General features: G+C 38.0%; 1 long non-coding RNA gene across 7 annotated transcripts; it reads left to right on the forward strand.

The window, feature by feature from the left end:
• Positions 1-299: 299 nt before the first annotated feature.
• LOC147510951 (uncharacterized) lies at positions 300-10765 on the forward strand. Of its 7 annotated transcripts, none has more exons than XR_015219119.1 (4): positions 379-1098; positions 1222-1346; positions 2148-2293; positions 10462-10765. It is a non-coding gene; the product is annotated as an uncharacterized LOC147510951 (long non-coding RNA). The 7 variants fall into 7 exon arrangements; XR_015219120.1 differs by lacking the exon at positions 10462-10765 and adding an exon at positions 3301-5204 and having other exon boundaries at positions 389-1098; positions 2169-2293; XR_015219118.1 differs by having other exon boundaries at positions 391-1098; positions 2169-2293.
• Positions 10766-11383: the final 618 nt, after the last annotated feature.

Consider the following 11383-nt stretch of genomic DNA (forward strand, 5'->3'; position numbering starts at 1 on the left):
CTGAAAAAATTCGAAATTCCGAATATAATAGGGTCGAAATTTACTGGATTTCGGTTTTTAGATTTATCGGAATTCAGAAAATTCCGAAATCGAACTATGGTTAGGATATATTGGGCCCTTTTGACATCGGGCCCTAAGCGGTTGCTTATTTTGCTATAGGGTAGAACCGGCCCTGCATGGTCATCACTAAAAGAGAAGGCAGAATGGATTAACATCACTGCAGCCTGGAGGGAGACCAACTTAGGGGCAGATAGCCAGATAGGTGTGCACGACATGGAGCAAATATGGCTAAAGGGACACAAATGTGGTGGGACTCAAAACCGAGTTTCATACTTAATCTCGAGAACCAACACAGTTCCTATTATGGTTTTGTAATGTAATGACAAGTCAGTAACATATTACTGCAAGTCATCCACTGTCTTAACTCACTCCCTGTAACATTCTTTTCATTTGCTATTAATCAATGAGAGCATCTAGTGTGCGCAGGTCTAAGAGGACATAGATCCAGTACCTTGCCATGCAAATGATGCAATACATCTTCAACTTGTGTGTATGAGTTCAAACAAATTCACTAGTTTTTTCTATCTCCTGACCCACACTAGTTTTTCTCTTAATCAATTACCCTTTCACCAAAAAGAAAAAAAAGAAAGAAAGGGGAAGCTACATCAAACGTAGTAACTTAAATTTATTTTTCTCGTATTAAATATGTTTTCATTCCCAGCTTATGCTGCTGGATGTCTCTTCCAAATAGTCTGTGTAATGTGCTCTACTCTACGTGGGTGCTCTTGTAATTGTTATGTTGTTCTCTTAACCACTGGAGAACAAGTGGTGTCTCAATTGCAAGAATACCTGAAATATTTTACCCCAACTTGTAACTAATGTAAGGTGTAGTAGTGATATATGCAACAGCATACCAATTTGGCTAAGGGACAAGGTATATCGATATATCCCAAATGTAGCGTCCCAAAATTGCCAAAATTTGAGATTCCCTATTTGTTTTTCACTTTGTTTTTTTTAGAAGAAGTTTTATGGAGGGTTTTGTAAAACCCCATAACGAACCGACGCAAAATGGGAGTGTGGAGAATCTTCTGGTCCGCGGTATATTTCTTTTCCTTATGTCTAATTCGAACATTAATCTTAAAGAGTGTATGGTGTCAGTTCTTGTTAGACAATCAAAACCATGAATTGGAACTCATCTTTTTGTACATTTTTTTTTAATAGCCAAGAATTCAGAAATACTCTGGAAGTAGCATTAGCGGCACCTCTCCCCCTCGGGCATATGGTTTGTGAACTATGTGCTGAGAAGCTGTGCTGATAGATAATTTACCTGCGGTATCACTTATAAGGTATTTTGAATTAATCTGTTACCTTAAATTTCCACGGCTACTGAGTTTTTCTGCTCTACACATGATTTGTTAAAGATATTGGTTCTTTGTGTTTGTCTTTTTGAAGATGATATATGTATTATTTTTTTTTCCTTTTTTGCAACAAATTGTTTGATAGCGGCAGTATTATCGTGAAATTGCTTTTTTAGCAGACAGATATTCTAGACATCGACCCTATAATGGAATTCATGAAGTTTTCATGTATAGAGCAGTATTGTGATCTTGTGGAAACTAAGTAATTGGTGGTATCTCTCATACTCAATAGCTGGTTGCCGTATTACTTTGTTGCTTAATATAGGTCTATATGTAGGAATACAATTTTATCTGTGACGAGAAAATGATGGATTACTAGGAGCTATGCTTAAATCTGGCCTGTTTCTACCTTGCAACTTCTGTCTTGAGTACTGCTAAATCGACCCATCTATTACAATGTGATGCCTTAGGTTCTTCGTCCTGGTTGTTCATCAGCTTGTGTTTTTGAATCATGTCTTGTGGAGTTGTCGGATCGTCTCGTCTATCAACAATCATAAGAGGAGCTTATTTTTTTCTTACTTCCACCTACTTCCTTCTCTTGGAGCTCTTCTGAGTTTGTTCTGTAGTCTCAATGCATGGAGAGTTTCAAGTTCTTGTGTTGTGTTATACATAGACCCTCCGGATTGAGAATGTGCTTCCATGATGGCTTTTCTCACTTTTGCTTTGATGTGAGATTCCTTAGCTTGCAAGTCTTCATATACTGCGAGTGAATCTAATTAGGGGGATTAGAATATTTCTCATCTGTACTAGGTGGTAACAAACGGGATCAACTGACTTGATGCGTAAGGAGCTGCTCAAGCTCAAGCAAGAGCAACTGATAAGGGAACATAGACGCTAATGGTTGTTCAATCCCAATCCAGCCAGCCTGCCATAAGGTACGTTGGGTCGCCTACCCTTGTCCACTGCCGACGCTTTTGCTTATGTTCAATATATAATGACTGAAGAAATATGCACCATACATGAGATAGCAGCAGCTGCCCATAAATCCTATTTTTTTTTTGCTAATATACACAATTACCTTCTAGTAAAAAAAAAACTTAGAAAACATTAGGTGTTAATCAGAGGACAGAATAATGGTTCATCAGTTTGCATTCTCAATTAATTATCACATTCACGAAATTATTAATCTTTGAGTTATAGGTATTGCATGTATTATTGGAGCCACATAATTCTCTCATAAATAGAACTCCAGAGTTTAAATTCAGGAAAACATTTGAACCGTAGATGGGAGATGGGATTTCTCGCACAAGTTGATGGAGAAAAGATTTGTAGGGGCATGACATTGTGCTGGCAGGAAATGTTAGGTTATCCTATTTAGTTTGATATAATTAGTTTTTTCTGATTCCGTTTCCAGCATGAATGCATCTCTGATCTAAGTGGCCTGATTATTATTTTTTTCTTTTGTGACTCATTGACTCTTTTCCCCCTAATACTGAGAAAGCATCCTCATCTTACCTCCTCCCCAACACACACTACACTAGTTTTACTGGTAAATAGCATATATTCTCGAAAAATAAATACTGGTAAATATCATAAATTCATAATTCATAAGATAACTATGTGTTACTGGTCTTTTTACATGTAGGTCATGTAAAAAGGAAGTGTATGGTGTGTGTGTGCACGCTGCCCGCTACTTGTTTATTCAAAACATCCAATTTACTAAGACTTGTTCTGAACTTCTGATACTACCTTTTCCAATGTAACTTTGTATAAGTCGTGCATTGGTATTTCGGTTCACAGATTTCACTAGCTACAGTGAAGTAATTAGACAGTCTAAAATACGAAATGTCTGAGTAACTTGTTGTCCAAGCAACTTAGACTTTGAACCTTTAAGCTATTTACTTCCTATGTAGTATACTAACCATAGTAGGCTACACTGCAGGAACTCTGAAGTGTGGTTGAGTTTCCTCAGCTTCAAAGGTTGTAGACTTGTACGTGACAAAGGTGTAGCCTTAGGGCATCACCAACGGGGACTGTATCCGGGTCTTTACCTTCAAATTTGGAGGACCAATCCAATAAACAGCCTCCAACGCAGCCCTTAAATGGGCCCCCAAATTTATAATCCTAGATAACTGACTTCATTTCTATGGATGGTTTTAAAGGACCCGAAAGCCAAAGCCCAAAGCACACGACCTCACTTAACTCCGCACGTGACTTCAATTTATTTTCTTTTGGTCTTATTTCACGTGGTTTAGAGGAGCACTTATCTTCTCCGCTGGAACAACCACCAATATAGAGTTTCTCTACTCTTTCTTCTCTGTAATGATACACAGACCTACTTAACCAACCTATGGTAATCATTGATTTACATATAGATACGTGTTCGTATGTATTGCAATGCAAACCAACGTTATCCAAATAGTGAGTCGAAATAGTAGGTCCGTGTAGCACTACTCCTTGAATTACCCTCCAAAAAACTGACGTGGCACTCCAAAAAGATGACATGGCCCTGGGTTTTGAAACTCTGCATTGGTAATGCCCTTACAGTAGATACCCAGGGATACTCCTGAGACGATTCACAAGACTATTACCCCGGGTAGGTAAGTGTTTTGTTATAAGAATGTATTCAATTGATTGGTTTCCAGATTTTTCTTTGCTCTCACTCTGCTAGTTCTATTTAGAATAGATGCAGTCATGCCCAGACATATTATGTAGTGTCAACCCATTGAAGTAATTTCAACGTTGCTTTGGATGTCTTGAAAATTAGATATTTCGATTGGGTAAGAGGAAACGACAATGTAGCAACTAACAAATAATATAAGCAATATATATCTTCTCAGTTCTCATTGAGTTTTGCCCGAGTTTTGTCTTTTGCGTTTTCTATTTTGTCTCTTTTTAGAAGGGGTCACAGCAAGTATTCTGCCGTGCACTTTTGGAAGTCCGAAGTGAGATTTTTGGATTATGAGCAGACGTGTGAATTGAAACAATCTTATTATATGAGAGTTCAACAACCAAAACATGCAATAGAGGAACTTTGTGGCGCCAAGTCAGCAATGATTATTAGACTTTCCTAAGGTTAGAAGAAATTAGTGATCAGCCTGATATAATAGGAAAATGAAAGAATGCCAATGAAAAACTACTTAAGTTATAAGGATCATTGAAAATGTTAAAAATTAGCTACATACAAAGAGACCGAGTTAAAATATTATAATGATATACTTTTCTGGCTTCATTCAAAGCATCGTAGGAGGAATGAGGAGGTGATATGAAGTGTATCTTCAGAAGGCAGTTAAATATATGGGAGCTTGACGCATTTGAAGATTTTTCAGGTTCTCTATATTGGGAGAGGATTGGTGAGGTGGATGTTCAAAAAATGGTTTAATCATGTAGTTTCTCCCACATAAGGAACTATATGATTAAACCATTTTTCCAATAGCGAATAGTAGAGGTTTGATTGGGTCAAGGAAGATGAACTTTACTGTGAAATCCTATGATGACGTCTTAGCCAAGTATTATGCGGAGGAGGTGCGTCAAGATATAAAATAATCCTCTCAAACTTCCCAGATGAATGGGTATGGAGTAACTCCATTTCATATAAAGTAGCATTCTTTTGTCCTGTTTTTAGAACAAGATTTTGAATCAACAAGAGGCAAGTCTTTTAAGGTTATCTGTAGTAATCCAAAATCTGGTTATTGGAATGAAAAGTCAAGGTTTTTCTCTGATAAAGATGTTGGGAAGTGCTTGGTAAAGTGGTGGATAATGCCACTTTGGTGGAGGAAGAAGAATAAGAAAAAGAAGGAAAAGAATGTGGAAGAGAAAAAGAAAGAAAAAGAAAGAAAGAAGAAACAGGAAAAAGATAAGCAAGAGAAAATGGTTGTCTTAATCATCAAGGGTGTTATATCTGTTTTTGTGGTGATGTCAAGGAGGGAAACTACCGATGTTCAGTTTGCCGGATTTGCTATGGCTGGTGTGTTTCCTTTGAGGAATAAATACAAGATTGGGAGCATCCATTGGTCTTTGCTCCTCAAATCCTACATTTCTAGACCCCTCCTGGTTGTGATGATCATTGGTGTGATGTTTTTGTGTTGGCTTTCAATAAAGACTGGCTACAAATAGTGGTGTTCTTATTTTTGTGATGATTTGAAAGTGAGAGTGGCGCTGTAATTGTAGCTCAGTATGTTATGTTTGTTTGTGTTTTTGTCTTGTTTGTTGATCTTGCAAGGATGGGACACTGGGACGTTCAATGGAGTGCCTTTATCATTGGATTTTTCAAGCCTCTTCCAAGCATTAGACTCACATTCATCAGTTAGGTTCTTTCTGGTCTTGCATCAGTTGTTTTCCATGGCAGTGCCTATTTGGTGGGGTGTGGAAGATCTCGTCATTCTATTTCGGCTACTAACTCCTGGAAGCTTTTTAACTTTGGTCTGGAGTTCTTGGGGTTGCAGCATTGTACCTTGGTACTTAGCCGGTACAATAGTTCATTCTATTACCATACCAGCTGCCTATCTTTAACACTGAAATTTGGTTTCTGGTGTTTGAAGAACTTTGTAGATCACTTGCTTAGCTTGTGGTCAGGTTCCCACAGTGTTGTTGCTTGGAATGTTGATGGCAACAGAGATTAGATTTTGGTCTTGGTATGTTTTCTTTATGTTTTTGTAATTGGTTTTCTTGTAAGGGTTCATCCCCCTCTAGACGTAGGATTTTAATGAACCGCAGAATTCATAAATAAATAAAAAAGATATAGATAGGGGAGAATTCAAATTTTTCCAAGGCTGCCCATAGAATTTCCAGTCCAAGGTGTTAAAAGCTTGAGAGATGTCCAGCTTGATCGCTATGTTACCTCCATGCCTTTTGACTTTGAGCTCGTGTATCATTTCTGATGCAAGTCCAATTGCCATACTGCTCTTTGGAGATCGTTCGTGAAGCCAGAGGAGCCAACCTTGATGCTAGAACCTTTGTGATAATTTTGTAACCTTTATCAATGAATCTATTTCTGCCGATCAAAAGGAAAATGAAAATGCTACCAAACAGTGGGCATGTGCTGAGCACAGCCCTATAAAAGGACAATGAACTGAATGATTTGGTGTTGGACTCTTGGCAGCCACCCATTTGCGGAAATCCTTGGAAATGGGCTGATTTTCATTTCCAATATGTTGGTTGCCATAATTTGGCTTGATTTCTGATGGCATTCACTAATTTCCTGGCACCGTGTCCTTCCTAAGTTACTAGGTATACACTTATTTCTCTTAGAGCATCTTTAGCAATGATATCAACCTAGCATCAAGAATTTGGTGTTTTTTCAACTTCAGGAGAACTACATGTTGATGAAAACACCAAACCAAACACCAAATCGACCAATATTTGGTTCCAGGTTTGGTGCTGTATCTGTATAAAATCACTCACGCGGTTTTGTCAAAACCGCGCGGTTTTTCCAACACCGTGTGGGCTTGGGCTGCTAAATGGGCTTCTATGGCGCGGTTTTGGCAAAATCGCGTGAGCTTGGGCTTCAATGGGTGCGGTTTTGCCAAAACCGCGTGCGTTTTTTCTGAAAATTAGAACTGTGGTGCATAGAACTTGAAAAATTATGAGTTGTGCATAGAAGTTAAGAAATTAACAATTTGTGCAATTGAAGAAATTAAGAATTGTAATTCAAAATCGAAAAAAATTAAAGAAATTAAAACATATGATTATGATTATGCGGTCAAAATCTATGATTATGATATAATCATATAATATCCAAAATAATCCAAAATCTATCATATTACATCAAATTTATTTAGCTCTCTTCTTACGCCCCTTACCACTCGATCCCTCTCCTCTCTCTATTTGGGCGTTAAAATTCTGCTCCTCTAAGTTCCTAATCCGAGAATTATGATCTCTCGCCTACACCGGAGGTTAACTACTTGACTGAAGTTCCTCATATTCCCGATGTTGTTGCGTGTACACTTGCTGCGATATCCTCATACGCTTTTCGAAGTCTCACATACATGATTGGGATTGCCGATATGTCCGAGAATATGCCTCCTCTCTTTCTTGGCTATAATGATAGAGGCGATCCTCATCCCATCAAACATAAGAACACGGTTCTCATATCTTTCTAGAACCTCGACCTAAAAATCCAAGAAAATACAAATTGTGAGTACATATTATATATATAATGAAGAAGATAAATAAACGATTAAACTCACCATGGTATCTACCGATCAATATCGCGGCTCAACTTTCGGAGAAACAAGCATGAGGCACCTCGGGAATGGAAATATAAGTAGGCTCCCCATCAAGTCCACACACGGCAAACATCTGAGGATAACTGGCGACTTGCGCATTACGTGAGTCGGATGGATGATATGCATTCGAGATTGGGGTTTAAACAGCCGGACGGATGAGGAATACGTAGCTCACGCCTCATCCCTTCCAGGCCCACAAACTCGAAGTTGCTAGCCCGACCAACAGGAGGCAACAACGGACCCATGGAGACACGGTTCCACCATCTATAATAACCGACCGCCATGCCGCTTCAACAACAAAAGAAGACGATCCGCCAAGGACCACCACTGGCATGAACTTCATGAACTTGAATTCTACCCCACGACTTGCATCACTAACATCTGGCATGGGAGCACATGGAACTCCATAACGTCCAGTCATCTGCCTCCAACATCCGCCCGCCACAAGTATCAAACTCGATACCACGCATCAAAAAAAACTCGTGGACGTGACAACACACAAGCATCTTTGCATAACCGATCGTCAAAGCGCAAGTAGACAAACGCCAAGGTCTCCACTCAATAGATGACAATGATCTAATATCAATTGGAAAGCACGAGCCATACGGATATTATTCCTAGTCCGCCTATTCTGCGTCGAGTCAAGTAAGGAGGCCCCGACCAACTAGCAAATCTAGGGGAAGAGTATCGAAGAATCATGTCTATGTTAGGACAAAGACATCGAAAGTACTCATAAAACCAAATCTCTAAAAGTCCCGTGAATCCCGCATTTGTCGAGGACTTCTACTTCGAATGTCCGTGAAGCTTTATCTAACGCCGATATCAATGTGGCATATATCTTGAGCTACCTGTGTCATAATCTCTCATAGTATGCAAATCGATACATAAGCATAATATCGAAGCAAAATGCCAGTAGAATGGCCATTGGGAAACAAAACATGCCCAATAAAAACATGCCCAATAAAAACATTAAAAAGCCCTAACATCTTGTTAACTCGATACTATTATTCACTAGTCCCTGGGTAGAGCTTGCAGTTCAAAGCTAATTCGGCTCATGTATCGGGATGCAAGAGGGTTCCATATATCAAGATTGATCTTAATATGAGATAGCTTAATAGTTATTAAAAAGACTCATAAGCATCCGCGACTTCCAAACGAGGAAAACTCATAAGCATACTATCCATATTCTCATAATTTGTATGAAAAGGTATCGGTTGGCCTATACCGATACTCAACCCGATTAAAATCATAGTGAAGTCTAGTGGTGTGAACCCTAACTCTATTTAATGACAAGGAAAATGAAATGTATGAGTTCTACTCCACCATCTTTCTACTAAAGCTATCTTTGACCACGCCAATCGGCATTCCTTCTCATAATCCAGTTATCAATCAAAATACTCAAAGGTGTATACAAAATACTATCTCTAATATGTACAAACTCATCAAAACTCCTAATAACCTTCCACCACTCTCTAACACCAAGTAAAGCCGATCTAGCTCGGTGAGTCAATAACATGCCGATATTATAAAAAAAATAATAATGCATGATAAGATAAATAATTAATTGGTCCAACTCAACTAATTAATATTCAAAATATTTAATCAAAACTAATTAATTAATTCCACGAGTATTAGCCATGCGCTTTACGACTCGACCGTTTGTTTTGTATCACGTGTAGAAGACACAACTTCCATTTCAAGTGCTTCTCAAAGTGCAAATTGCCAATCGGGTTATTCATCCGATACTCCAATTACATAGGGATGTCTATCATCGGTAGCGACATCCTCGGGTTCTTCTCCCCCATTATCTTCTCCCCCACCATATTCTACTTCCTCAGGTTCTTCTCCCTCATCGCCAATGTCGTATGTGTACTGCCAATCATCACCGTCGAAAGGTTCAAAAGGATCCATATCAAATTTTAAGAGTTTAGGTAGGTTTTTGGTTTTTTTTAACTAAGGAGAGGGTTTTATAATTGTGAGAAGAGGTGAAAGTGACTGAACCGCGCGGCTTTGGAGTTGTTTATATAGAAGTAGCACGCGGTGTTTTGAACACCAGGCTTGGGCCTGTCAGTTGGGCTTTAGTGGCGTGGTTTTGGCAAAACCGCGTAGTTGCTTGGTGTTTTTTTTATGTTGCTCCTAAAGTTGCTTGGTGTTTTTTTGGTTTGGTGTTTTTTTTTTGTTCAAAATTTTGGTGTTTTTTTTGTTGCTCTGCTAAAGATGCTCTTATTAGTCGTCATTACCAAATAGGTCGAGAAAACTAAGGTGCCTAGGAATGCGGATTCTTTCGTTTTTCATTTCCAACTAGATTGCTTAGTAATGCCATCCAAACACACCTGAATGACTGGAAAGATGCAATATATCGTTTAACAATTTGAAACCTTCTCTGATCGAGATTCAAAAAATATTGCAAGACCATTTTGACAAGCTACTAATCATTTGCTGGAACTAAAGAGAAAGCAACAAAGAACTGTAGGGAAATCATCTTGGATAAACCCACCAGCTAACTTCTATAAACTAAATGTGGCATCACACAGACTTGTTTTACAATCCTTACCCTACTAGTTACAGACAAACAAAAAGCAAATCTAGTTGACCTCATTTTTATATTAAAAATAAAAATAAAAGAGCAACCCAAACTTTCATCTAAAAAAATAAAAACTTCTCTTCAAAGAACAAAGTCACTCGGCTCTTTCTTGGACTATTGGTCTATTGCCTTATCCATTTCATTGTTTGAGAAATATATGTGTTTAGTATTACCGCATATATGGGCACATTCTATTGTGACGCTTTGGGCCACTAAAAGGTCAGGGCTGGCACTGAAACTTACTTGATTATGGGTTCTTATTAAGAGACTAATGGGAAATTCATTGTTGTAGGAACTGATAAAGGCCAGGCATCAAATGCTAAATCAAGAGAATATAAGGGATTACTCAAGGCAATCTTTTGGTGCAAGCAGCATCAATCATCAATCATCAAATCTAATTATAGAGATAGATGTACAAGTCGTGGTCACTTTTTTGGAGAAGAAACAACGAAGCTTAGCGATTGAATCTGAAGCTATTCTCGGGGGCACGACTAAAGAACTAAAGGATCTAACTCTATCAACTATTTTGTATATGTTAAACGAAGCGCTAACTGCTCTGCACATCTTCTTGCCGCTTATGCAACTAATCTTGTATCTACTGTATGGACTATTATCTCTCAATCTTGGCTCGCCAGATGCCTGGAAAAGGATAACACCAATGTAATCTCATTGGCACAGCCCAGCTCTTAAAAGGACCTTAAATAAGTACCAAATCTAAAACACCCATAACTTCATCTATAAAATGATTTAAAATCTAATCTTTTGTACATATGATCTACTAACGATAAAGAACATTTCTACAAAAATTCAACTCGTTTGATATCCTCTAACTTAAATAAAAATTGTTGTCCACTTTTGAAAAAATATCTAATAGTCTAGTAATATCTAGTTTTTGCCATCATCTTTGGCCAATGTTAAAAATTGTCAAACAAGTTGAATTTTCGTAAAGATATTCTTTATAGTTAGTAGATCATATGCACAAAAGATTAGGTTTTAAATCATTTTTTAGGTGAAGTTGTGAGTGTTTTAGATTTGGTATTTATTTAAGGTCCTTTTAGGAGCCGGGTTGTATATATATAAAAGACTTTGATTACCAAAAAAAAACTTCAAAATATTTCAGTGGGTCATGCCAAGAAGGAGGTTGATATTTTTAGGTGGTTGTGGGTGGTCTGTAATTTTACAAGAGTTACCACTAACTTCATTTAGGCTGGGTG

The sequence above is a fragment of the Coptis chinensis genome, chromosome 3, assembly GCF_015680905.1.
Source record: "Coptis chinensis isolate HL-2020 chromosome 3, ASM1568090v1, whole genome shotgun sequence".
Taxonomy (NCBI): domain Eukaryota; kingdom Viridiplantae; phylum Streptophyta; class Magnoliopsida; order Ranunculales; family Ranunculaceae; genus Coptis; species Coptis chinensis.